Source organism: Mustelus asterias, chromosome 4, assembly GCF_964213995.1.
Source record: "Mustelus asterias chromosome 4, sMusAst1.hap1.1, whole genome shotgun sequence".
Taxonomy (NCBI): Eukaryota; Metazoa; Chordata; class Chondrichthyes; order Carcharhiniformes; family Triakidae; genus Mustelus; species Mustelus asterias.
The window spans coordinates 53,137,270-53,164,400 of NC_135804.1; the positions used below are offsets into that span (position 1 = coordinate 53,137,270).

The window sequence follows — 27,131 nt, forward strand, 5'->3', positions numbered from 1 at the left end:
TCCCTTTCACTAGAGTGAAGTTCCCCAGAAACACTCCTGTGGGGAGAATTCCAGATGAAGAGCCTCCTAATTAAAGACCAATCCAAAATCAGAAAGCAATAAAATAAATAAAAGCATTAAACACCCGCCATCCATTCCAGCAGCGTTTAAGGGCTGAATTTAAACCTTTGTATTCTTGCCTGGTTCTGGGGCACTCTCTACACAACACCACCCCATACCCCAGGATCATCCCTGACACACCCTCACCATTAATAAACCCACCAGTTCACACCCTGTCAAACCACTAGAATTTCACACCTACAAGGTTACGAGTTTATTATCAAGAGTCAACTAGCAAGTGAAATTTAATCCCACTGCCCTTGCATCATACAGTTTAGCAAAGTGCTGCACAATATAGGAATGTGTTATTTGAGATAAGAATCAGCTGTAGACCGCGACAAGAATGTGAGGTACTGTTACATATCAATGCACAGAAATGCATTGCACACAGTAATGCATTGTACACAGCAATGGGAATGTCCCAGAATCACACACAATAATGCATTGTACACAGCAACAGAAATGTTCCAGAATCACACACAGTAATGCATTGTACACAACAATGGGAATGTCCCATAATAACAAAGAACAAAGAATAAAGAAAATTACAGCACAAGAACAGGCCCTTGGGCCCTCCAAGCCTGCACCGACCAAGCTGCTCGGCTGAACTAAAACCCCCTACTCTTCCGGGGACCATATCCCTCTATTCGCATCCTATTCATGTATTTGTCAAGACGCCCCTTAAAAGTCACTATCATATCTGCTTCCACTACCTCCCTCGGTAGCGAGTTCCAGGCACCCACCACTCTGTGTAAAAAGCTTGTAACAGTCATGGATAAATAAAAAGTCTCACAACACCAGGTTAAAGTGGTAGCATGAGCTTTCGGAACACTGCTCCTTCATCAGGTGAGTGGAGGATTGGGTTCACAAACAGGGCATATATAGACATAGACTCAATTTACAAGATAATGGTTGGAATATGAGTCTTTACAGGTAATCAAGTCTTTACAGGTGCAGACAACGCGAGTGGAGAGAGGATTAAGTACAGGTTAAAGAGGTGTAAATTGTCTCAAGCAATTCAGTTAGTGAGACTTTGCAAGCCCAGGCAAGTCGTGGGGGTTACAGATAGTGTGACATGAACCCAAGATCCCAGTTGAGGCCGTCCTCATGTGTGCGGAACTTGGGTATCAGTTTCTGCTCGGCGATTCTGCGTTGTCGTGTGTCGTGAAGGCCGCCTTGGAGAACGCTTGCCTGAAGATTGGAGGCTGAATGCCCGTGACTGCTGAAGTGTTCCCCGACAGGAAGGGAACACTCCTGCCTAGTGATTGTCGAGCGGTGCCATTCATCCATTGTTGTAGCATCTGCATGGTCTCCCCAATGTACCATGCCTCGGGGCATCCTTTCCTGCAGCGTAGCAGTTAGACAACATTGGCCGAGTCGCAAGAGTATGTACCGTGTACCTGGTGGATGGTGTTCTCACATGACATGATGGCATCCGTGTCGATGATCCGGCACATCTTGCAGAGGTTGCTGTGGCAGGGTTGTGTGGTGTCGTGGTCACTGTTCTCCTGAAGGCTGGGTAGTTTGCTGCAGACAATGGTCTGTTTAAGGTTGCATGGTTGTTTGAAGGCAAGTAGTGGGGTTGTGGGGATGGCCTTGGCGAGATGTTTGTCTTCATTGATGACATGTTGAAGTCACCGGAGAAAATGTCGTAGCTTCTCCGCTCCAGGGAAGTACTGGACAACAAAGGGTACTCTGTCCTCCATATCCTGTGTTTGTCTTCTGAGGAGGTCAGTGCGTATTTTCGCTGTGGCGCGTTGGAACTGTCGATCGATGAGTTGAGTGCCACATCCTGTTCTTATGAGGGCATCTTTCAGCGTCTGTAGCAATCCTCCTCATCTGAGCAGATCCTGTGTATATGAAGGGCTTGTCCGTAGGGGATGGCTTCTTTAACATGTTTAGGGTGGAAGTTGAAGAAGTGGAGCATCGTGACGTTATCCATGGGCTTGCGGTAGAGTGAAGTGCTGAGGTGACCGTCCTTGATGGAGACGTGTGTGTCCAAGAATGCAACCAATTCTGGAGAGTAGTCCATTGTGAGTCTGATGTTGGGATGGAACTTGTTGATGTCATCATGTAGTTGTTTCAGTGATTGTTGCCATGAGTCCAAAGGAAGAAAATGTCATCGATGTATCCAGTGTATAGCGTCGGTTGAAGGTCCTGTGCGGTGAAGAGGTCTTGTTCGAACCTGTGCATGAAGATGTTGGCATATTGAGGTGCGAATTTGGTCCCCATGGTTGTTCCGTGTGTCTGGATGAAGAACTGGTTGTTGAAGGTGAAGACATTGTGGTCCAGGATAAATCGGATGAGTTGTAGAATTGCGTCTAGAGATTGGCAGTTGTCGACGTTGAGTACTGAGGCAGTTGCAGCAATGCCATCGTCGTAGGGGATGCTGGTGTGGAGTGCCGAGACATCCATTGTGACGAGGAGCGTTCCTGGTTCAACTGCTCCATGGGTGCTGAGTTTCTGTAAGTGTCGCGATTGAAGCTGGGTGTTCTTTGTACAATGGGTTTCATGATGCCCTCGACGTAACCGGGGAGATTCTCACACAGGGTCCCATGGCCTGATACAGTAATGGATAATGCACCGTACTAGAAGAATTTACTATCATGCCCCAAACAAAATCATGTTCCAGCTATTCCCTGTAGATCTCAACAATGAAGGAAGGGTTTGCCACCATCCACTTGCAAACAATAGGCTTTCAAGAGCTTTCTCAAATGTCGCTCATTTGTCAGTGCAATATGTATTTAGAGCAAGGACTGGAAATTGCTCAACGTATCTCTCGGGGTTAATAAATCAGCCGTTGAATTAGTGAAGTTGTAAGTCTCTGATCATTAAATATTGACCTTCTGACTGCAGTTTCCATTTTCTGATGTGCAGTGCCAGCAGTTGGACTTGCTTAAGTAGACCCACAAACAACATCATTCAAATACATGTCCCATGTGAATCCCAGCTCCTCAGTGACACAGGCAGCTCCAGGCACACAGTTATTTTTGGTTTAGTGTGGGAACATTCTCCTTTCTGAAGGAGCAGGAAGTTAAACAGTACATTAGTTAATTAACCACCCCCCCCCCAAAGTATTTTAGCATCTGTTCAGGAAACCTATGAGAATGAGGACATTCTATCATTATGACATCTATCTTTATAGTGTTGGGTGTGACACACAGTTGCACTCCCATCTCAGCCAAAAGGTACGAGTGTACGTCCCACTTCAGAGACCAGAACATCCAATCCAGGCTGACACTCCAGTGCTGACTTTCAGTTGAAGTGTTAAATTGTGGCTCCATCTGCCCTCTCGGGTAGATGTAAAAGACTCCATTGCACTATTTCAGGGTGAGCTAGGTACTTCACTCTGGTTGTTCTGGATAGCATTTATCCCTCAGCCAACAATGCGATGAAAGCAAGTTACTGCGGATGCTGGAACCTGCTCTGAGAGTCATCCAGACTCCAAATGTTGGCTCTATTCTCTCTCCACAGATGCTGCCAGACCTGCTGAGATTTCCCAGCATTCTCTGTTTTTGTGCCAGACTATTTATCTGGTCTATTGTTTGTGGTGAGAGCTTGCTGGGTACAAGTTGGTTCTACATTTCTTACGTTACATCACTGACTACACTGTAAAAATTACTTAATTCGCCAAACAAAAACATTTTGGAATGTCCCGAGGTTGGTACTGATGTTATAGGAATGGAAGTCCTTTCTTCCATAGGATACGAGTAGAAATCTTCCCATCCACAGAGGTCGGAAACAGGATTGTCCAAGCTTTAAGACTTTGTTGGCTGCATATGTGGGAGACAGGGAATCACAGAACCCTACAGTGCAGAAGGAGGCCATTTGGCACCGATCACAATCTCACCCAGACCCTATTCCTAAAACCCCATGTATTTACCCTCGCTAGTCCCCCTGACACTAAAGGACAATTTAGCACGGCCAATCAACCTAACTCACACTTCTTTGGACTGTGGGAGGAAACCAGAGCACCCGGAGGAAACCCATGCAGACATGGGAAAACCTGCAAAGTCCACACAGGCAGTCACCCAAGCGCGGAATTGAACACGGTTCCCTGGTGCTGTGAAGCAACAGTGCTAACCACTGTGCCGTCCACAGGGAGTCTGTGATGATTCTGTGTTATTGATATATTTTATCTCTGAGGGGTGACTGCTTTAAGATGCAGTGCTTTGTTACAAGAAGTCAGTTTGTCTGGTAGGAATATAGCAGATGCTGGAAAGCAGGATAATTACTAATTTTAGCCAAGTTTTTGCAGAAGGCTTAATGAGCTTTTGTTTACCAAAGAAAAGGACTCTTGGGGTGTTTCCTTGATTAAAGTATTGGAAAGATGAGTTAAATATATAGGATCATATAGTCATGTGATACTAGAAATAGGAGGAGCTAGGTGTGCAGCTGAGAAAAACAGCTTTCTAAGTTCAGTTGCTGGAGAGGGCTGGTTAAAGATAGCAGCCTACAAGCAGCTCCGTCTCTCTCTACAAGATCACTCTGGGTCTCCAAAGCTGTTAACAAAGCTACCAGGGTTGGCCTGGGTAAGATGCTCTTTCAGAGAGTCGGTGCAGACTTGATGGGCCAAATGGCCTCCTTCTGCACTGTAGGGATTCTCTGATTCTATGATTCTCTGATGAGCTGAATGACCTCCTTCTGCATTGTAGGGATTCTATGATTCTATAGATGCTGAAAAAGTTCCACACAATTAAAAAAGTGAAGTTGTGAAATATTTGTAAAGGAGGATCACAGGTTCAGTCTGGGGAAAGGAAGACCAAATGAAAGGTGTATTTATTTAGCACCTTTCACATCCTCAGAACGTGCCAAAGTGCTGCCCAGCCAATAGAGTCCAATTAGTGTTGTAGTATAGGTAAATATGACAGTCACTCTACACACAGGAAGGTCCCACTAACAGCACTGAGATAAAAATGACTGCCTACAAAGAACAAAGAAAATTACAGCACAGGAACAGGCCCTTTGGCCCTCCAAGCCTGCACCAAACATTCTGCCCGACTGAACAAAAACCTTCTACCCTTCCGGGGACCATATCCCTCTATTCCCATCCTATTCATGTATTTGTCCAGACGCCCCTTAAAAGTCACAATCGTATCTGCTTCCACTACCTCCCCCGGCAGTGAGTTCCAGGCACCCACTACTCTCTGTGTAAAAATCTTGCCTCGTACATCTCCTTTAAACCTTGCCCCTCACATCTTAAACCTACACCCCCTAGTAATTGGCTCTTCCACCCTGGGAAAAAGCTTCCGATTATCCACTCTGTCCATGCCTCTCATAATCTTGTAGACTTCTATCAGGTCGCCCCTCAACCTCCGTCGTTCCAGTGAGAACAAACCAAGTTTCTCCAACCTCTCCTCATAGCTAATGCCCTCCATACCAGGCAACATCCTGGTAAATCTTTTCTGTACCCTCTCCAAAGCCTCCACATCTTTCTGGTAGTGTGGCAATCAGAATTGAACACTATATTCCAAGTGCGGCCTAACTAAGGTTCTATAAAGCTGCGACATGACTTGCCAATTTTAAAACTCAATGCCACGGCTGATGAAGGCAAGCATGCCGTATGCTTTCTTGACTACCTTTTCCACCTGCATTGCCACTTTCAGTGACCTGTGTACCTGTACACCCAGATCCCTCTGCCTATCAATACTCGTAAGGGTTCTGTATATTTCCTATTTGTATTAGTATTTGTTCTGTATATTTCCTATTTGTATTAGACCTTCCAAAATGCATTCCCTCACATTTGTCTAGTTCTTAGTGGTGTCGAGTGAGGGATCAGTATTGATCACGACACCGGAACTCCCCCTTCTCAACTTCAAATAATACCTCAGGATCTTCTATGTCTACCTAACAAGGCTTCAAATGAACGTCAAAATGTCACCAACACTTTCTAACAGTGCAAGCCAGGATTATCCTGTCAGATCTCTACGTTGGGGGATGAACTCACAGCCCTCTGACTAGAGAGCCAGCACTGCTTCAAGGCTGATTCATAGCTCTGCCATTTAGATCATTTCAGTCATAGAATCATGGAATCCCGACAGTGCAGAAAGAGGCCATTCGGCCTATCAAGTCTGCGCCAACCACAATCCCACCTCGGCCCTATTCCCCATAACCCCGTGCATTTACCCTAGTTAGTCCCCCTGACACTAAGGGGCAATTTTAGCATGGCCAATCCACCTAACCCGCATATCTTTGGACTGTGGGAGGAAACTGAAGCACCCGGAGAAAACCCACCCAGACACGGGGAGAACATGCAAACTCTGCACAGACAGTGACCCTGGTGCTGTGAGGCGGCAATGCTAACCAATATGCCACCGTGCCACCCACTGCCCGATGGGGAGTTGGCATGAACCCAATACAGGTGCTTCTTCGCCACTAGTTTACATTAGCTGCTACAGCATGTCCAATGAGGACATGAGTCCAACATTCTTCCAGAATATTCCAGCCAATGGGAATAGGTAATCTCTGGGTGACCAAAACCTCTGGTTGGGAGCTTCTTTTCCGTTTTGAATGGGAAGTATTTCAACAGAATCTTTTAAAAATCATTCTCAAACATTCCTCTTGTAAGCGGAATGGGATGTTCCTCAGAATGGGCTTCAAATCTTTATTTTCTCACCAGTGGCCACATCAGAGGTTATTGTTACCTCAACATTTTGAAAATGGGAACAGTTTAGAATTTGTTTTTTTTTCAGTTTGCAGTTTTTGAAAACAAACGATTTCCCTCCTACTTTGAGATCTGTTTCTCACCCCTCGCCCTCCAGACAAGCAAAGAGGCAAGGAGGCTGCTTTGAGGGCCTAAGCTGGACTTACCCAGTCACTTGTACAATGAAGTCAAGGACCCAGGGTTGTTATTTTCTCTCCCTTTGTCTGGCAGAATACCCAATGACGGACACAGGAACACGAATGCCTCAAGCCTGTTCTGTCATTCGATTAAAAATTTGGCTGATCTGTAACTCGCTTCAAACTTTTTTAAAGTTTATTTATTAGTCACAAGTAAAGCTTACATTAACACTGCAATGAAGTTACTGTGAATTTCCCCAGCCGCCACACTCTGGCACCTGTTCGGATCAACACACCTAACCAGCACATCTTTCAGACTGTGGGAGGAAACCGGAGCACCCGGAGGAAACCCACGCAGACACGGGGAGAATGTGCAGACTCCACACAGACAGTGACCCAAGTCGGAAATTGAACCCGGGTCCCTAGCGCTGTGAGGCAGCGGTGCTAACCACTGTGCCACCGTGCCACCCAATTAACCTGACTTCCTGCTATAACCTTGAATACACTTATCAAAGAAAAATCAATCAATTGTGCATTCAGTCCCACCTCCCCCAACTGGACAGGGCTTGGTAAGCAGAATGAATATTAGATTCAACCTGACACTCCTCAAGTTGCCTTTGCAGCCTTTTTAACATTCGAAACAGGCAGTGTTTGCGTACAGTATTTTGGAACAGGATGATAGCTGTTTTGAAGCTGCAACCTGTGGACTGTTGAACGTGAGACACCTGCCCCAGAGACCATCCCATCCCGCTCTATCACATCTTCACTACTTCTCTCATCACACTCCCTCTGTCTCTATTCCCCCCAGTACTTCATACTGACAGGAACCAAGTAAGATGCACACCGATAACCACCGCGAGTGATACAATGCCAGTAGAATACTTTTACCGCATTCCCACATTTCACTGCAGCTGTCAGTGGCACCTGTCAAGTAGCAATCATAAAATTGGAAACTAAGACTGCACAATAGCTCTCTAAAATACTGACAGAATCAAACGCTATCCATCAGCCCTGCAGATACAATACTCCTTGTGGCTCGGGCCCTCTGGCAACACATGCTACTGACAGCTCCAGAAGACAGAATTTACCTTCAAAGGTGATTTTATTTACACCATGGTACATTCACTTTTCCTCCTGCGCCCTTAGATCTCAGCCACAAGTCTTCTGATCTGGGCTTTTTGGTCTCCCCTTTGTTTGGAGCTGAATGGAGAGCTCACACTGGGAACACAGAGACCAGGACTGAAGGTCAACTGTCCCATGTATCTGGGCTGCTGCGGGGTGAACACTGTGAAAGATCAGTGCTCTATACATTTCCAGCTTGAATCATTGATGCGTCATCCTCTTATACAGTTTATATGCAGCACAGCCTCTAGTTAAATTACAACCTGGCAAACACAATACTGCAGCTACAAACACTCACTTTTTTTTTGTTCATTTGTGGGATATGGGCATCGCTTACTGGCCAGCATTTATTGCCCATCCCTAGTTGCCCTTGTTCAGATGTTAGTTGCGAGTCAACCACATTGCTGTGGCTCTGAAGTTACATGTAGGCCAGACCAGGTAAGGACAGCAGATTTCCTTCCCGAACGGACATTTGTGAATCAGATGGGTTTTTCCAACAATTGACAATGGTTTCATGGTCATCAATAGATTCTTAATTCCAGATTTTTTAAAATTGAATTCAAATTCCACCCTCTGTCGTGGCGGGATTCGAACACAGGTCCCCAGAACATTATCTGAGTTTCTGGATGTATAGTCTAGCGATAATACCACTATACCATCTTGTAAAACCAAATACGTTCAAACATGTTTACATCAATTGTAAACATTTGCATCAGCTGAGAATCCACCTACAAGGTACGACCGTGTCCCATCGATCATTCTCCAAAAGTATTGTGTAAATTTGCAATGTTGAATGTTCGAGCAAAGAGGAGAAATATTTTGAGCCTTATTCATATTGTTGAGGTACATTTTTGCTTCACTAGGTAGCTTCAGTAATTTTAACTTCAATTCTTCAAGATCTTCCTGGTGACGTTAATGAATCCGCCAGGTTTGTGGTTCTCCTACACCCTCCTCATCAAGGTCCTGGTACACGGCATGATTTATACAGACAGAGAGAGCAAGCAAGCCTCCCGGGTTTGGTCTGTGTTTAGTTAACTGGTCTCAGCAGTGCTGGTGGAAAAAGGTAATGCAACTCGTCTTGAGCTCCCTGGAGTCGAGTTGTGAGAAATCAGTCAGGACTCTCACCCCCACCCATCACCCGTGATGAACAGCTGTGGCCTGACTGAAATGTTAGCAGGGTAAATACGTGGGGTTATCGAGGGGGGCTGTTGGGCCTGGGTAAGATGCTCTACTGGAGAGTCAGTGCAGACTCGATGGGCCAAATGGCCTCCTTCTGCACTGTAGGGATTCTATGATTCAGTCCATTCATAAAGATTAGCCACTTTGCTGAGTTATGGCAAGGCCCCTGCAAGACTCAGAGAAGGATTTTTAAAAATTCACTGCAAACCAGGTGAATAAAAAGGCAAAAATTCCAATGTTCATATATTATATAAAATATCAATCATTTTGATAGTTACCCAGGTCTTGTATCACAAACCCGTTCTTTACAAGAACAGTTTTTTTCTCGACTATTGCTGTTCCATGGGGAGGGATGTGCTGCTTTTATGGCATCTGAACACAGATGAGTATGTTCCTGCCCAGAAGTCTCCAGCTGGCAACCTTCTGGTCTCCATGCCACTCAATGCTGCCCTGCTAGGCTTCAGTGGAAAAGAACAGTTGGCACATGACAGGCAAGGCTGACAGATTCAAACCCTCCCCCACCCTGTCACATGGATGACAAATGGTTCAAGAATAAGGAGACGCAAGAAAGCTGCAAAGTAAGAACGCAATGCCCAGCTTATACTGCCGGTTAAAGCGAGTCAGTGCACATCAGCCGCCCGTAACACCTAGCAAAAGCCGGCATTCCTGCAATAACTGCTGTGGCATTATGAAATGCTTTTTAATAGCCAGTGCACTAACTATTCTAAGAATGACTTCAAAATGCTTTGAGCTGCTAATGACTCAATGTTAGTGTCTCGGGAGGATTTAAGCAATTAACCATGGCACCCCCTCAAAATATGTTGAGGGCGGTCATTAATGAACATAAGCATTATACGTTGCGGGGAAGTAAATTGAACCCAGTTCTACAATATGTTCTTAACTGTATGAAATATTACTGCAGTCCTAAAAGAAAATGACTCATTATGTCTTCCAGATGCTGAGCAGAGATTGTCAGTCTGCTGTGTCGGTGGCTGAGATGTGGCTGTGTTCCACAAAGAGGATTTAGTTTGTGGTTATAATAATCTGCTAACTTTCCCGTGCAGGCTCATGGGATTAAGCGGTCCCTTTGTTGCTACACTAACTTTAGGGGATGACTTTACCAGCCCCCTGCACCAATCCATCGTGCCATTCCATCATGCCAATCCATAGACTTCAGGTAGCCTCTGGGGCACACCCAGATCACCAGTGTTAGGGAGGTCAGGTGACACCGTAAAGTATTGATCCAAATACTATCTTTATCCCAACGTTCCAGGAGGAGAAACAAAATGGCGAAGGATGAATAGAAAGACTTGCATTTATATAGCACCTTTCAGAACTAGAGCTTTACTGCCAATGAGGTACTTTTGTCGTGCATTCACTGTTGTAACGTGGGAAATTCAGAGGTCAATTTGTGCACAGCAAGCTCCCACAAACAGCAATGAGATAGATGACCAGATTATCTGTTTTACCAATGATGATTGTGGGATAAAGGTTGGCTAGGACACAAGGGCAAACTCCCCTGTTGATCTTCAAAATAATTTTGTGGAGTCTTTAGCATCATTTGGATCACTGGGATAGATGGGTCAAAGCTCAGTGTAGCATCACAACTGAGACATGATAATTTATAATGTAACATTCTCTCCATACCACACCGAAATTTGACTTTGATTATGTGCTAAAGATGCTCAGTTGAAGACAAAATGACTAAATATTGAATCAAGAAAATTAGAGGCAATCGACATGGATTTCAGAAAGGAAGAGTTCCTGGAGGTGGTAACAGATATAAAGGTAAAGTTGTCATAGTCCCAGATGGTAAGAGTTTTAACAACACAGGTTAAAGTCCAACAGGTTTATTTGGTAGCAAATACCATTAGCTTTCGGAGCGCTGCTCCTTCGTCAGATGGAGTGGAAATCTGCTCTCAAACAAGGCACAGAGACACAAAATCAAGTTACAGAATACTGATTAGAATGCAAATCCCTACAGCCAGCCAGATCTTAAAGATACAGACAATGTGGGTGGAGGGAGCATTAAGCGCAGGTTAAAGAGATGTGTATTGTCTCCAGACAGGACAGCCTGCAAGTCCAGGAGGCAAGCTGTGGGGGTTACTGATAACGTGACATAAATCCAACATCCCGGTTTAGGCCGTCCTCATGTGTGCGGAACTTGGCTATCAGTTTCTGCTCAGCGACTCTGCACTGTCGTGTGTCGTGAAGGCCGCCTTGGAGAACGCTTACCTGAAGATCAGAGGCTGAATGCCCGTGACTGCTGAAGTGCTCCTCCACAGGAAGAGAACAGTCTTGCCTGGTGATTGTCGAGTGGTGTTCATGCATCTGTTGTCGTAGCGTCTGCATGGTTTCCCCAATGTACCATGCCTCGGGACATCCTTTCCTGCAGCGTATCAGGGAGACGATGTTGGCCGAGTTGCAAGAGTAGGCACTGTGTACCTGGTAGATGGTGTTCTCACGTGAGATGATGGCATCCGTGTCGATGATCTGGCACGTCTTGCAGACGTTGCTGTGGCAGGGTTGTGTGGTGTCGTGGTCACTGTTCTCCTGAAGGCTGGGTAGTTTGCTGCGGACAATGGTCTGTTTGAGGTTGCGCGGTTGTTTGAAGGCAAGAAGTGGGGGTGTGGGGATGGCCTTGGCGAGATGTTCGTCTTCATAGTCCCAGATGACCATAGGCTGCTCTCCCCTTTGAAGGGGAGAGCTGACTGGTGGTGATTTTAACCTGAAGTTCACCAGACCTCAGGCTAGGGACAAAGTTGAGTAACTTGAATAGCCTCAGCTGGTACAGGAATTGAATCCGAGTCCCTGGTGCTGTGAGGCAGCAGTGCTAACCCCTGTGTCACTGTGCCGCCCAAATCTGTGGATCATCACACTTCAGGCTAGGGGCAAGGTTGAGTAACTTGAATTAACCTCAGCTGGTATGGGAATTGAACCCATGCTGTTACATTGCTCTGCATCAGTCAACTGAGCTAACCGATTCCCCGAGAGATAACAGATATGGTGGGTGGGTTATGGATTTTCAAAAAGCCTTCTACAAGGCAACACACAAGACTACTGGAGAAACACAAGGGGTGCCCAATGAAGGGGAACATACCAAACTGGAATGAAAATCTAGCTGGAAGATAGGAAGAGAGTAGGAGTAAAGGACAGTTTCCTAGAGTAGAAGGAAGTGAAGCATCCCACAGGATTCTGTCCTATACCACCTTTGTCCACTCCGCATCAATTATTTGGACATAGGGCTAAGGGAAGCAATGTTCACTTTTCCAGGCAGTGAATTTCAGTTGCCACTTTTTGCACAGTTCACCATTTTATCAATATCCACTTGGAGGTTCTTTTGATTCTTTATCATGCCTCTTTGTTTTAGTAATGTTGCCAAGTGTGAGGTGGTCCGTTTTTGTAATAGAAATAAATGTGATGATTATACATTAAATGGAACATAAAAGTGGAACCATAATGGCGTTTCTTAATAAATCCACATTTGGAGAAAAGAGTTCAGTTCTAGAATTCAGATTATAGGGAGGATGTTGAGGCAAGAGAGGGTCTGGTGCAGATTCACCTCGAACGCTTCCGGGTTTGAAACAATGCAAGTATGAGGAACGATTGAAATACTGCCTGCTTTTTGTTAGAACAGAGATAGTGTCAAAATAAAACCAGAACACCGGAAATACTCAGCCCGTCTGCCAACATCAGTGGAGAGAAAGGATATTAAACTCTGCTTCTCACCACAGGTGTTGCCAGACTAGCTGAGCATTTTAAGCAGTCTTGGTGTTTATTATGGATTTTCAGCATTCGCAGTATTTTGCTTTTGTGGCCAGTTACCAGGGGATCGAATTGAGGTGATTAACATTATGAAAGAATGGGACAGCTTCGACAGAAACAGGTCGTTTCAGTTGACAAGTGTAGAACAGGGAATAGAGAGATAAGATTAAATAGAAGAAATTTCAGAGAAGGGAGGATTTCTTTCCTCATCGAGAATCATGAGGTTGCAAAATGAACCAGCAGAGTTAGTGACAGGAGCTATGTCAACGTTTAAGAACTGGCCAGATAGGAGGTTGAAGTATTGTGGGATATAGGAACAGAACATGGGATTGGGACTACCACTCATGGAGGATAAACAGTGAGACAAGGTCAGGTACACTAGGGATGCCCTTATAGGGTGAATAGTCAGAGGCTATTTCCCATGTCAATTACAAGGGGAGCCATGATGTGGAGATGCTGGCGTTGGACTGGGGTGAACACAGTAAGAGTTTTAACAACACCAGGTTAAAGTCCAACAGGTTTATTTGGTAGCAAATACCATTAGCTTTCGGAGCGCTGTTCCTTTGTCAGATGGAGTGGAAATGTGCTCACAAACAGTGCACAGAGACACAAAATCAAGTTACAGAATACTGGTTAGAATGCGAATGATTAGAATGTGACCGCTGAAGCACTTCAGCGGTCACGGGCATTCAGCCTCTGATCTTCGGGTAAGCGTTCTCCAAGGCGGCCTTCACGACACACGACAGCGCAGAGTCGCTGAGCAGAAACTGATAGCCAAGTTCCGCACACATGAGGACGGCCTAAATGGATGCCTCCGGGATGTTGGATTTATGTCACATTATCAGTAACCCCCACAGCTTGCCTCCTGGACTTGCGGGCTATCCTGTCTGGAGACAATACACATCTCTTTAACCTGTGCTTAATGCTCCCTCCACTCACATTGTCTGTACCTTTAAGATCTGGCTGGCTGTAGGGATTCGCATTCTAATCAGTATTCTGTAACTTGATTTTGTGTCTGTTTGCACTGTTTGAGAGCAGATTTCCACTCCATCTGACGAAGGAGCAGCGCTCCGAAAGCTAATGGTATTTGCTACCAAATAAACCTGTTGGACTTTAACCTGGTGTTGTTAAAACTCTTACTGAATTACAAGGGGACACAGGTTCAAGGTGAGAAGGGGAAAGTTTAAGGGAGATGTGCAGGGAAGTTTTTAACGCGGAGTTCCCGAAACGCACTACCAGAGGAGGTGGTGAAAGCACTACCAGAGTCATCTGGATGGGTACATGAATAGGAAGGGAATAGAGGGATACGGACTGAGTGAGGGCAGAGGGTTTTTAAAAAAATTTGGTTCGGGCATCATGATCAGCACAGGTTTGGAGGGCCAAAAGGCCTGTTCCTGTGCTGTGCTTTTCTTTGTTCGTTCTATGCAGAAAAGTTAAAAAACAATTGTTCTAGACCGGGGAGGAAATGGCCAGAGAGCGCTTGTCTACCACTTCCTCCCGAACATACATCTATACTTTGGGCAGGCCCCAGAGAACGTGCCACAAGTTAATAAAAATTAGGATCCTGCTACTAATTGGACAGAAGAACTCTTGCACATGACAAACAGGATACCTCATTCCACTCTGGACAAACCCTCACTGTGTCCTCGGGTAACTTGCTCCCAAAATGAAAACAGCTCTTGTTTTAGAAAATAGGTTTCGTTTTTACTTAGCACTAGAAATAATTCTGTATTTAATCAGATTCGGAAATCCAATGGCTGGTGCACAGAAATCAGTAATCTCACGGACACCTTTTATCCAAGTGCCTTAGCTTAAGACACTAATGAACGAAAAACAACATTATTGTATCCTTGACTCCAGGATGTGCTTGTGATTTACACTGGAGTCACATTAGATTTGTTAAGAATGTGTTTCCCCACCCACAGTTAAAAATTGAAGACCAATTTATAATCCAGCTCCAGTCACTTTCACACCGAGGGATAGGGCATTAAAATCTGGGCTATTTCCTATCGGGCACCAAAGAAACCAAAGACATTCAGACCCATTACTCAGGTCTGCAGTAATGCATCTTATTTTTGTCAAAATGTGAGGTGGTGTATTTTGGTAGGAAGAATATGGTGGGACAATATAAAGTAAGGGGTAAAATTCTTAAGGGGGTGCAAAGGGACCTGGGTGCACATGTGCAGAGATCATTAAAAGCTGGAGGACAGGTGGAGAGAGAAGCAAATAAAGCATATGGTATTCTGGGCTTTATTAATAGGGGCATAGAGCACAAGAGCAAGGAGGTTAGGCTGAACTTATACAAGACACTAGTTAGACCCCAGCTGGAGTATTGTGTACAGTGCTGGGATCACACTATAGGATATGAACACATTGGAGAGAGTGCAGAAGAGGTTTACAAGAATGATCCCAGGGATGAGAAGCTTCAGTCATGAGGAGAGATTCGAGAGGTTGGGACTGTTTTCCTTGGAGAGAAGATTTGGTTGGGGTTTTCAAAATCATGAGGGGGTTGGGCAGAGTAGATAGGGAGAAACTGTTTCTACTCATAAAAGGATCAAGAGGGCACAACTTAAGATGATTTACAAAAGAAGCAAATGTGATGCGAGAAAAAACGTTTTCACACAGCGAGTGATTTGGGTCTGGAATGCCGTGTCTGGAAGTGTGGTGGAGGCAGGTTCAATGGAGGCATTCAAGAGAACACTAGATGATTATTTGAATAGAAACAATGTGCAGGGGTACGGGGAAAAGGCAGGGGAATGGCACTAAGTCATAATGCTTGTTTGGACTGCCAGCGCAGACATGACGGGCCAAATGGCCTCCTTTGGCACCGTAACAATTTTGTCATCTTTCTATTTTCATTGGCTTCTCTCCCAAAGAGGTCATATAGCACGTAACAATGAGTGTCTTGCGTCTCCAATGTGAGAACAGTGGCCCTCCGAACAGCTGCTTCACTGCAGTGATCTGCTCCAAGACTGGTATTCTGCCCAAGACTGGCATCTCACCTCTTTTACTGCTAAGCCACCGATGGGCAGCACATCACAACAGAAAGATCCCCGAGGTGGCCATAAACTCTGGTGCGATTGATTGAGCAACACACAGTGCCAGGGATTAGCAGGTCAGCCTGAAGGACGACTCACACAGAGTTGCTCAGTTTGATTCTTTTCCATTCCCTAGTCATTATTGTTGTTCAGTCACAGTGCCTGTTAGATTTTAAGCTGCGGCAGGGTTTTATCTAGACCCTCTGCATTTTTGGAATTTCATTATACCTCCAAGATCCCAATCAGTTTTTATTTTACATAATGTGTCTCAGGGTTATTCCGATTTCATATGATAGACTGTATAGACTTGCACTGTTAATATTGTATCAGATCCCCTGAATGTTGCAGCCATAATTGCACAGGATGTCTTTGTCATCAAGTGAGTAAGAATGAATCAGTGAACCCTTTGATGTTTTTATCCCATCTCCATAACACTCAGATAAAAATAGGCTTTTCTCCCCGGGAGATTTATTTTATTCACATCTCGGCGAGCTACCTTTTCAGACTGCACACATTAGTGACACTACTGCCCGCTAAAGTCCCTTAAAGGACTGAGCCATCTTTAAATAGCCCCATAATCTGGATCAATGAACACGGAGTGTGAGGACTTCAAATCAAAGCATGAATTTGTATTAAGCAGTTCACTTCTCTGCATTATTAAAATAAGGCACAAACCTTCTTATTAAATCACCAGGAAAGCACTAACAAAGTAATGTATCAAAACCGACATTGAGCGATGGAATTAGGGAACATTGGATTCCACTGAAGCTTGTACCAAGATGGCAGCGCAAGTATGGGGCAATGCCAATTTTAAACAGAAACAATCAACACCATCCTGGCATGGTATAAAGCGGGTGCAACTTATGACAGTTTTTATTACACTCGTTTTAATGCCACTCCCAGCTTACTGGGAGGATGTTCCCGATGGTGGGAGTGTCCAGAACCAGCGGTCACAGTCTGAGGGTAGACCGTTTAGGACAGAGATGAGGAGACATTTCTTCACCCAAAGAGTGGTGAGCCTGTGGAATTCATTACCACAGGAAGTAGTTGAACGTATTCAAGAGGCGGCTGGATATAGCACTTGGGGCGAATGGGATCAAAGGTTATGAGGAGAAAGCAGGATTAGGCTATTGAATTGGATAATCAGCCATGGACGTGATGAATGGCGGAGCAGGCTCAAATGGCCTCCTCCCTGCTCCTACCTTCTATGTTTCTATGTACGTTTCCTCGAACCTTCAGTGCTGATCAAAATTATTAACATTGCTCCACCCTTACGCACGCTGCAACTCATGAAATTCTCCAGCATTTACCTCAGTTGAGAATGGGCTGCAAAATGACACTGAGGCATAACAGGACATGAAGTGACGATGGCATGGCAAGGTGTCCTGCCAGCTCTGGATAACGGGTAACCGGTGGAGGGAAGGGTGACACCAGAGCATACTGTGGGTAGAGGGACAAAGCCAAACCCATAGGCAATGACCTGGGAGAGGGAGAGAGGTAAATAGCATGTAGTTGAAGAATAGGCTAAGAACAGAAAAACAACATGAATCAGCTGACACCATGTAGCTTTGTGCATAATACCTCCAAGGTGCAAATCTGGAGCTTGTCAGTCAGACAGAGAGAGGGAAAGAGAGCGAGAGAAAGAGAGGAGGGAGAGGGAGAGAGAACTAAAGAAAGAGCGAGGAGAGAGAAAAGAAACAAAATAAAGAAAGAAACTGAACTCAGAATGCCTCAAAGTGCTTTACAGCCAATTAAAAACAACTGAAGAATAGTCATATGCTATTGGAAACCATGACAGCTCACTTACAGCAAGATCCCATCAACAGCAATGAGATAATGGCCCTGATTTTACCGGCAACTGAGGCTCGCAGAGCGGCGTTCTCCGTTGGCCTCGGCGCGATCTTATGAGCCGCGGGCGGGCGAACGAGCGAGGTGGTAAAATTCCAGTCGTCTATATGGACTTTAGTAAAGCGTTTGACAAAGTCCCTCATGGTAGGCTGGTGAAAAAGGTTGGATCTCATGGGATAAAGGGGGAGGTGGCTAGATGGGTGGAGAACTGGCTTGGTCACAGAAGACAGAGGGAGGTAGTGGAAGGGTCTTTTTCCGGCTGGAGGCCTGTGACTAGTGGTGTTCCGCAGGGCTCTGTATTGGGACCTCTGCTGTTTGTGATTTATATAAATGATCTGGAAGAAGGTGTAACTGGGGTGATCAGTAAGTTTGCGGACGACACAAAATTGGCAGGACTTGCAGATAGTGGGGAGCATTGTCAGAGGCTACAGAAGGATATAGATAGGCTAGAAATTTGGGCAAAGAAATGGCAGATGGAGTTCAATCCAGATAAATGCGAGGTGATGCATTTTGGTAGAAATAATGTAGGGAGGAGCTATACGATAAATGGCAGAACCATAAAGGGTGTAGATACGCAGAGGGACCTGGGTGTGCAAGTCCACAGATCCTTGAAGGTGACGGCACAGGTGGAGAAGGTGGTGAAGAAGGCATATGGCATGCTTGCCTTTATAGGACGGGGCATAGAGTATAAGAGTTGGGGTCTGATGTTGCAGATGTATAGAACGTTGGTTCGGCCGCATTTGAAATACTGTGTCCAGTTCTGGTCGCCACACTACCAGAAAGACGTGGAGGCTTTGGAGGGAGTACAGAGGAGGTTTACCAGGATGTTGCCTGGTATGGAGGGGCTTAATTATGAGGAGAGATTGGGTAAACTGGGGTTGTTCTCCCTGGAAAGACGGAGGATGAGGGGAGACTTAATAGAGGTGTATAAAATTATGAAAGGCATAGATAGGGTGAACGGTGGGAAGCTTTTCCCCAGGTCGGTGGTGACGTTCACGAGGGGTCATAGGTTCAAGGTGAAGGGGGGGAGGTTTAACACAGATATCAGAAGGACATATTTTACACAGAGGGTGGTGGGGGCCTGGAATGCGCTGCCAAGCAAGGTGGTGGAGGCGGACACACTGGGAACGTTTAAGACTTATCTAGATAGCCATATGAACGGAGTGGGAATGGAGGGATACAAAAGAATGGTCTAGTTTGGACCAGGGAGCGGCACGGGCTTGGAGGGCCGAAGGGCCTGTTCCTGTGCTGTATTGTTCTTTGTTCTTTGACTCGGGTCAGCAATCTACTTTTTGATGTTGGTTGAGGGATAAATATTGGCCAGGACAGGAAGGCTTATGCAATATTTATATACAAGGACACTTCCACTGTTGTTACTGCCAGGACTATACCTTACAGACAACAATTTTTGCCTTCCATACACTATTACTCTGGCCCAGATTCCAGCCTCTGCCATTGATGCACCTTCCACTGATTTCTAGTATAAGGACACCCTGCTTGTCACAGACCCTTCAGATGCTAATAGATTGTAATGCTTCCCCTGTGCTTCAGTTGCACTTTGACAACACAAGACTTAGGGAGTAGTAAGCTCTGTGACCATTGACACCAGCACAATAGGTGCTATCTCTTGCTTCACAGACACTGATTGACTGGTTAAATCAAGTCGGAAAGACCTAAACACTGCCCGCCCTTTGCTAGAGCGCTGAGGATCATAAATCCATTCCTTATCTTGATGCCTGGGGCTGCTTACTCAATCTCAATATCCCTTTCCCAATGTCTCGGTGCTTCTGCCACTATTGAAAATAGCCTCGCTCCCCTGCTCCTCACAACTGCTTTCAACTCCATCACTGCCCTGGCACAGGCACAGTCACAGTCACGATTCAGGACCTTGCACGTGACAAGATTCATGATCTGAATACTGAGAGGCAGTCTGCGACCGACTTGCAGGGCAGAAGATCAGATCTGGCATTTAATCAGCCCATCATGTGACTTACTTCAAATTCACATTCAGTGGGCTATCGGAAGGCACAGGAGCAGTTTGTGGCGAGCTGTAGGTCCCTTTCAAAGTGCTTTAAGCCCCTCAGACAGCAGCCTGTCAGATTAGTGCGAGTCAATTGCAGACTCAATCTGATGATCCAGGCTTTTAGCTTGGCCTCCGCGCTGTCTGTTCATGTCAGTGGTAAAGGGGCAGGTCTTCATGCTGAAATGATTTGAGCGAGCTGTCACTGCGATTCATATGGATTATTGTCCATCAGATGAGACAGGAAACCCCGGCTGCTCTCAGGTGAACATAATCGATTGGATAGCAATATTTCGAATAGCGGGGAGAGTTATCCATGTCGCCTTGGCCAACACCTATCCCTCAAAAAAGATCACCAGAGTAAACAGATGATCTGGTCTGCTTGTGGGAGCTTGCTGTGCACAAATTGGCCTCTGTGTACCCTACATTTATTTGATTTATTGTCACATATATTAGTATACAGTGAAAAGTACTGTTTCTTGCACGCTATACAGACAAAGCATACCGTTCATAGAGAAGGAAAGGAGAGGGTGCAGAATGTAGCTGACAAACAGTGCTCACTCTTACAAAGTACTTCATTTGCTGTAAAGCGCTTTGGGACATGTGTAAGTTGTGGCAGGTGCTATATAAATGCAGTTCTTTTCTTTCTTTACCACCAGCTTTTCTTCCTCCGCAGGATGCAAGTTAAAACCACTGAAGCTAACAACTCACAACATGAATCCCATCGGTTTACTGTTCCAGTGGCCATTTCTTCTCAACTTCACAGTGCACTGCAGCTAAACACTTCCATCTAATCTGCGGCTAGGAGGCCGTTAAGCAGTAGGTTCCATCAAGAGCAACCGATAGGCCTACTCCAAGTGTCTACACAATTCCTAATTGGCTTCTGCCCAAAACCATTTGCTTTCTTAAGCAAGTCTGCGAGAAACTGGTTCAGTGGGGAGAGAAACTGCCCAGCGTACTACTTAACAGATAGAGCAGAAAGGTCCCAGCTTTGAGGTCCAGTCGATAATTAGGTTAGCTGGACACAGTTACGACAGCAGCCATTCCCCAGGCTTGCTACAAGGATCCCTAGGGGAAAACACTCACAGATTAACAGAGAGAAGAGACAGTGGTGAATTCAGGTGCGATCCACAGTCGAGGAATGTTCCAGATCTTGCTGCTGAGGCTTGGGCACAATGAACAGGCAATTGGGTGAGATAGCAGAGGGTGACGGGCACACTTGGGGCCGTACTCCAGGAAGAATCAATGTTTTAAGGTAAACAATTACTTGTCAGTGACCCCCACGGATACCAGAAGAAATTTCAGCGGTGTTGCAGGAATTCGATGTGGGGAATTGATTGGTGTCCACAGACGAAGGACGGCTATTCTCCACATCTACTAGCCATGAGACAGATCAGGTCTATCCAAAAATACATTGCATCAGGTTTTTCTATTCTTCTGCTTTCTATTAGAACTGGGTGACTCGCAATTGTTTTTCTGATGTTTACTCCCCGCAGTGGCCAGAAAAAGAGTTAGAAACACTGCAGGTCATCCTTTCAATCTCTCTGAGATTGGAGCCTCTCTCACAGTCAATTCCAGTCCCAATCCTCAAAGAATATTCCGGAACTCCTGTGATATGTGAATGGAGATCAGTCTTTTACGGTAAATTGCTGAGAGCTTCAATTCCCACAGGTAGTGCTGTCAACTCCTGACAGGAAAGCTGCTGTGTGAGCAATCAGACGTTTATTGTCATCTGGCACTTTTGATCAGGTGACTCCAGATGTTGGATTGGGATTTTTTTGTTGTTGCAGGAATTGTTTAGTGCTGACAGAGCGATTTGCATTTCAAGAGAAATTATAGACTCTCCGTTTTATTACTCGATAACAAAAGAAACACACATCTTCCTCCACTTATTTCCATCTCATGTTCCAGGTAAACAGGAGAGGAGGCTAATGTGATGAAAGAGGTCTCACTCCCACATCCTGCATCCAACCACTAGGGCGCACAGTCGAGCCAGCGGTGACTTACTTTCCATCTTCATCAGATATTTCTATTCAGCTACAACCGGTTGAGATTAGAGATGGGATTTTACAGCCCTGTTGCAGAGGGGGGTGGGGGGGGGGGGGGGCAGAAAATGCAGTGAACCATTCAAAACCATTGACTTTGACGGGACTGGAAGATGCTGCTGGTAGGAGGGGCTGTAAAACCCTGTCCTCGGAAGTCATTATCTGGGGGCATCATTTAAAATGGATTCCCCCTCACTCCACCTCCCACCATCCCCTTGAGCCCTAATCTCTCTCATTACGTTATGCTGAAGGCATTTTTGATTACGTGCTCGGAGAGATTGGGCAATGGTATATTTTTAGTACAAGACATAACACACATGGAAGTAGCGGTGCAGAAATAAAGTGCATGTCATTTTTATAAACCCATTAATTATTAAAGCTTCAAAGAACACGCTAAACATCTATCACTTTCTCAGAGCTCAGAGTCAACCACTCACTTGATGCTAGGCCATATAGTGGTTACCTTACTCTGAGTTTGGCATGATATTGGCTGGGATGCCTGAAACTCTTGTTACTATGGCAACCAAAGCCTGGTCCCCCCCCCCCCCAACATGCTGTGGACTGTCAGTCAGCGAAGCCACTTGCTCAACACACACCATTGGTTGGCCCTCACACAACCAATTTCTCCTGGTGTAGGAAGCAGAATACAAACAGGGAGATCACCAACTTGAACTACACTGGGGCAGCCACTGTTAACTTGTGTGGTTAGCACTGCCGCCTCACAGCGCTAGGGACCCGGCTTGGGAATCCGTGCGGAGTCTGCACATTCTCCCCGTGCTGCATGGGTTTCCTTTGAGTGCTCCGACAGTCCGAAAGACATGCTGGTTAGATGCATTGGCCATGCTAAATTCTCCCTCAGTGTACCCAAACAGGCGCCGGAGTGTGGCGACTGGGGGATTTTCACAGTAACTTCATTGCAGTGTTGATGTAAGCCTACTTGCGACAGTAATAAATAGACAAAACCATGGCCAGGAAGTACAGCAGGCACTGTGCTGCACAGTACAATTCCGTCCAAGAGAATAGTGACAGGAAGAAACTGGAAAAGGGTGGGCCGTTAGCAGTAAAGTTAGCTCCTCTTAAGAGTCTTACTTAAGCTCTACTTTGCCACAGGTCTGAGTTGTTGAATGTGGAAGAATAGACATGAGGAAGATAAGTGATCACGTTCTTTTTCCCTCAGTTTGATGGTGGGTTTCCCTGCATAATGCCATAGCCAGAACTCAGTTCCGTCTTATCAAGAAGGCTTAAATTTACATAGCACCTTTCATGACCAGAAGTCTCAAAGTGCTTCACAGCCAATGAAGTACTTTTGAGGTGTAGTCACTGTTGTAATGTAGGAAATGTCACAACCAATCTGCACACAGGAAACCACACGGCCACCACCCCCCACCTCCCCCCCACCCCCATTCCTCGCAAACAGCATGTGCAAATGACTAGATCATCTGGTTTAGTGATGTCGATTAAGGGATGGATGTTAGCCAGGGCAATGGGGTTAACACCCCCACTCTTTTTCTTCATCTTTTCACCTTTGCCCCTTGCCTGAGGCATGGTGATCCTCAGATTAAAAAATCACCACCAGTCACTGCCTATGGTCATCTGGGACTATGGCGATGCCATAGTACCGTGGAATTTTCTTCAATCTCCAGATGGAGCAGACAGAACCTTGGTGTAACATCTCACCCAAAAGACAGCACCTCTGACAATGCAGCGTTCCCCCAGCACTGTCCTAGGTTGTCAGCCTTGATTTTTAAAATAACTCGAATTCCTATTAAAATAAAACCTCCAGTCTGACTGCAAGGGCGGCACGGTGGCACAGTGGTTAGCACTGCTGCCTCACAGCGCCAGGGACCCGGGTTCAATTCCGGCCTCGGGTCAGCGTATGTGTGGAGTTTGCACGTTCTCCCCGTGTCTCCTCCGGGTTTCCTCCGGGTGCTCTGGTTTCCTCCCACATTCCAAAGATGTGCAAGTTAGGTTGACTGGCCATGTTAAATTGCCCCTTTGTGTTAGTGGGACATAATAGGGTGAATATGTGGGGTTACAAGGATAGGGTCTGGGTGGGATTGTTGTCGGTGCAGGCTCATGGGCCCAATGGCCTCCTTCTGCACTGTAGGGATTTTATGATTGCTCAGGTTTCTGTCCTCAGCCCTCTTCCATCACCTGTCCAAAGTGAAGGTCAAGAGGAATAGTCGACCTGGGACAAATAAGGTGCACCATGTCTCACTGCAGGAATCAGAGGGCTGGCCAGGTTTGCACAGCTGCAACTGGTGACAGGACAAACATCAAAGGTAAAGGCAGGAAAAGGATCCACAGACCTCACAGACATAGTGCAAACTTGAGAAGCTTACTTCATGCTCCAATTCCATGATGACTTTCAGTTCTATTGCAGGTCACCTTTAAGCCACACTATACTACAAAATTAAACAGAGCTCACGTCACATTAGCTCAGCTCCAGTGCAGCCAGACATGTACACAGAGCCAGACTATCATCTGGCACCATACGGGCAGTGAACTGAAGGGCCATTCTCTGTTGCCTCCGCTTGCAGCAAATGGAGTGAATTTCCAGATTCTGCTGCACATACACAGGTGGGAAGGTGAGTGTTTAAAACAGTTACAGTGCCAGTAACCAGCCACAATTATCACCAGCTGACTCAACTTTCAAAAACACACTCAAAAAACTCAACCACCGTGTATTGTAGTGCAGGTAACTAAGCAACCCAGATACACTGCACTTTTCTATCAAATGTGAAAAGTCTGTGGCTTTTGTTCACAGTCTATCTGCGATATTCTGTTTCCTGCTGCTGATAAGAAGCAGCGTAACAATTAGAGAGAGAGAGAGGGGGGTGAGAATTGACCAGTGAGAGGTCAGAAGCCGGACATTACAGCCTGGTCAAGTAAAGAAGGGCTTTGCAATAATTCATTACAAGTCTACCAAGACCCTAAAATATCAGTGGGCCTGTTGAAGTTTAATCTTTAACGAACATACACACATCAGAGTAAACATTGCAGCATGGCTGTGGACCATGTTTATTTGACAAGAGATGCACGATTGACACCAGGAGACGCTGTTAAACCACTTGAGCTTGGCACTCACTCTGGTATCACCGCAGTCAGTGCAAAATAAGTTTATAGAGGACCACCTGTTCATTTTCATTTTTGCTGTGGGCACACAGCCAATGATCTGCCCTCCTAATCTGAGCACAGTAAGAAGTCTCTCAACACTAGGTTAAAGTCCAACAGGTCTATTTGGAATCACGAGCTTTCGGAGCGCTGCTCCTTCATCAGGTGAGTCTGTTGGACTTCAACCTGGTACTGTGAGACTTCTTACTGTGCCCACCCCAGTCCAACGCCAGCATCTCCACCTCACTCCTAATATGAAACATTAACCAGTGCCATTCAAAACAGTGCCATCAGTGGGCAACGAGACTGGAGCCACCAATGCCACTCTTCCGTGGCAGGCTGCTAGCTGTCATGTCATTCAACCTTTAATTCCCGCTTTTTAAAATTGCGTTCTACGCTAATGTGACTATACTGTTCAGTACCATTGAACTACAGCAAGAATCATTCAGCTTTGAACAGGCAGTCTGAAATTCTCCACTCACAGTCGAGTGAGAAATAGGTATAGAATCTTCTGACAAGCAGCCATAAACCTAAAGAAAAACATTTACATAACACCTTTCTCTCAGTCCCCAAACACTTCATAAACAATTAATTAATTTGGAATGTAATCACTGTTGTAATTAAGGCATGATGCTCATTTGCAGAGCCAGTGCAGACACGATGGGCCAAACAGCCTCCCTCTGTGCTGCTACAATTCTGTGATTCTGTCATGTAGGCAGCCCATTTGCGCACAGCAAGCTCCCACAAACAGCAACGTGGGCTGGAATTCTCCCACCTCACCTGTGGCTGGGATTCTCCAGTCCCGCTGCAGTGAATGGAGTTTCGGCTGAACTCCAAATTCTCCATTTTCTCTGGCAGCGGTGGCAGGGCGAACAAGAGCGGAGAATCCCGCCCATGTGACCGGATAATCTGGGTTTTTTTGGCAATGTTGGTTGAGAGACAAACGTTGGCAGGGTCTTTGGGAGAACTTGCCTGTTCTTCTTCAAGTAGCGTGATGGGATCCAACACGTCCACGTGAGGGTGCAGATGGGGTATTGGAAATATGGCACCTCTGACAGCACAGCACTCCCCCAGCACTGCACTCCCCCAGCACTGCACTCCCCCAGCACTGCACTCCCCCAGCACTGCACTCCCCCAGTACTGTACTCCCCCAGCACTGCACTCCCCCAGCACTGCACTCCCCCAGCACTGCACTCCCCCAGCACTGCACTCCCCCAGCACTGCACTCCCCCAGCACTGCACTCCCCCAGCACTGCACTCCCCCAGCACTGCACTCCCCCAGCACTGCACTCCCCCAGCACTGAACTGGAATATCAGCTTTAATTGTGCATTTAAACCTCTGGAATGGCACCCAAATATACAACCTTCTGAATTGGAGACAAGAGTGATGTCACTGAATTGTAGCTGACACCTCAGGAACATAAAGCAAGCAAACCATTGCACCACAGGTTCTATATTTCTAGACAGGTGAGGTTTGGGAATGGGGTAGGAGGGAATGGGGCAGAAGTGGAGATGTGGGGAGGACTGAAGAAGCTGAGTATTGTCAACCTGTGGGCTACAGGTAAGTAGAATCATAGAATCCCTACAGTGCAGAAGGAGGCCATTCGGCCCATCAAGTCTGCACTGATCACAATCCCACCCAGTCCCTAATCCCGCAGTCCCATGCAATTACCCTAGCTAGTCCCCCGCAATTACCCTAGCTAGTCCCCCTGACACTAGGGTGAATTTAGCATGGCCGATGAACCTAACCCGCACATGTTTGGACTGTGGGAGGAAACCGGAGCACCCGGAGGAAACCCACGCAGACACGGGGAGAACATGAAAACTCCACACAGACAATGACCCGAGGCAGGAATTGAACCCGGGTCCCTGGCGCTGTGAGGCAGTGCCGCCCTGCCACCATCAATCATTATCTCCTTATTTCAAAGCAGACCTCGGCATGTGTTAAGGGGAGATAGAAAGGTAGACAGGCAATCACTGGATCCACTGAGCTCCAGGAATCTCACATACTGTAGCCTAGGAAGGAACCACAATGAAAATGTTGGTGAATGACTGCACTTTGGATTTGCCTCTCCTTTTAGCGGGTCAAGGGGCGGCTCACACAGCCCACACATTATTCTA

General features: G+C 46.1%; 1 protein-coding gene across 1 annotated transcript in view; it reads right to left on the reverse strand.

Annotated features, from left to right (window-relative positions):
- snrkb (SNF related kinase b) overlaps nt 1-27,131 on the reverse strand; it is a 136,785-nt gene that overhangs the window by 12,957 nt on the left and 96,697 nt on the right. The window lies entirely within an intron of this gene.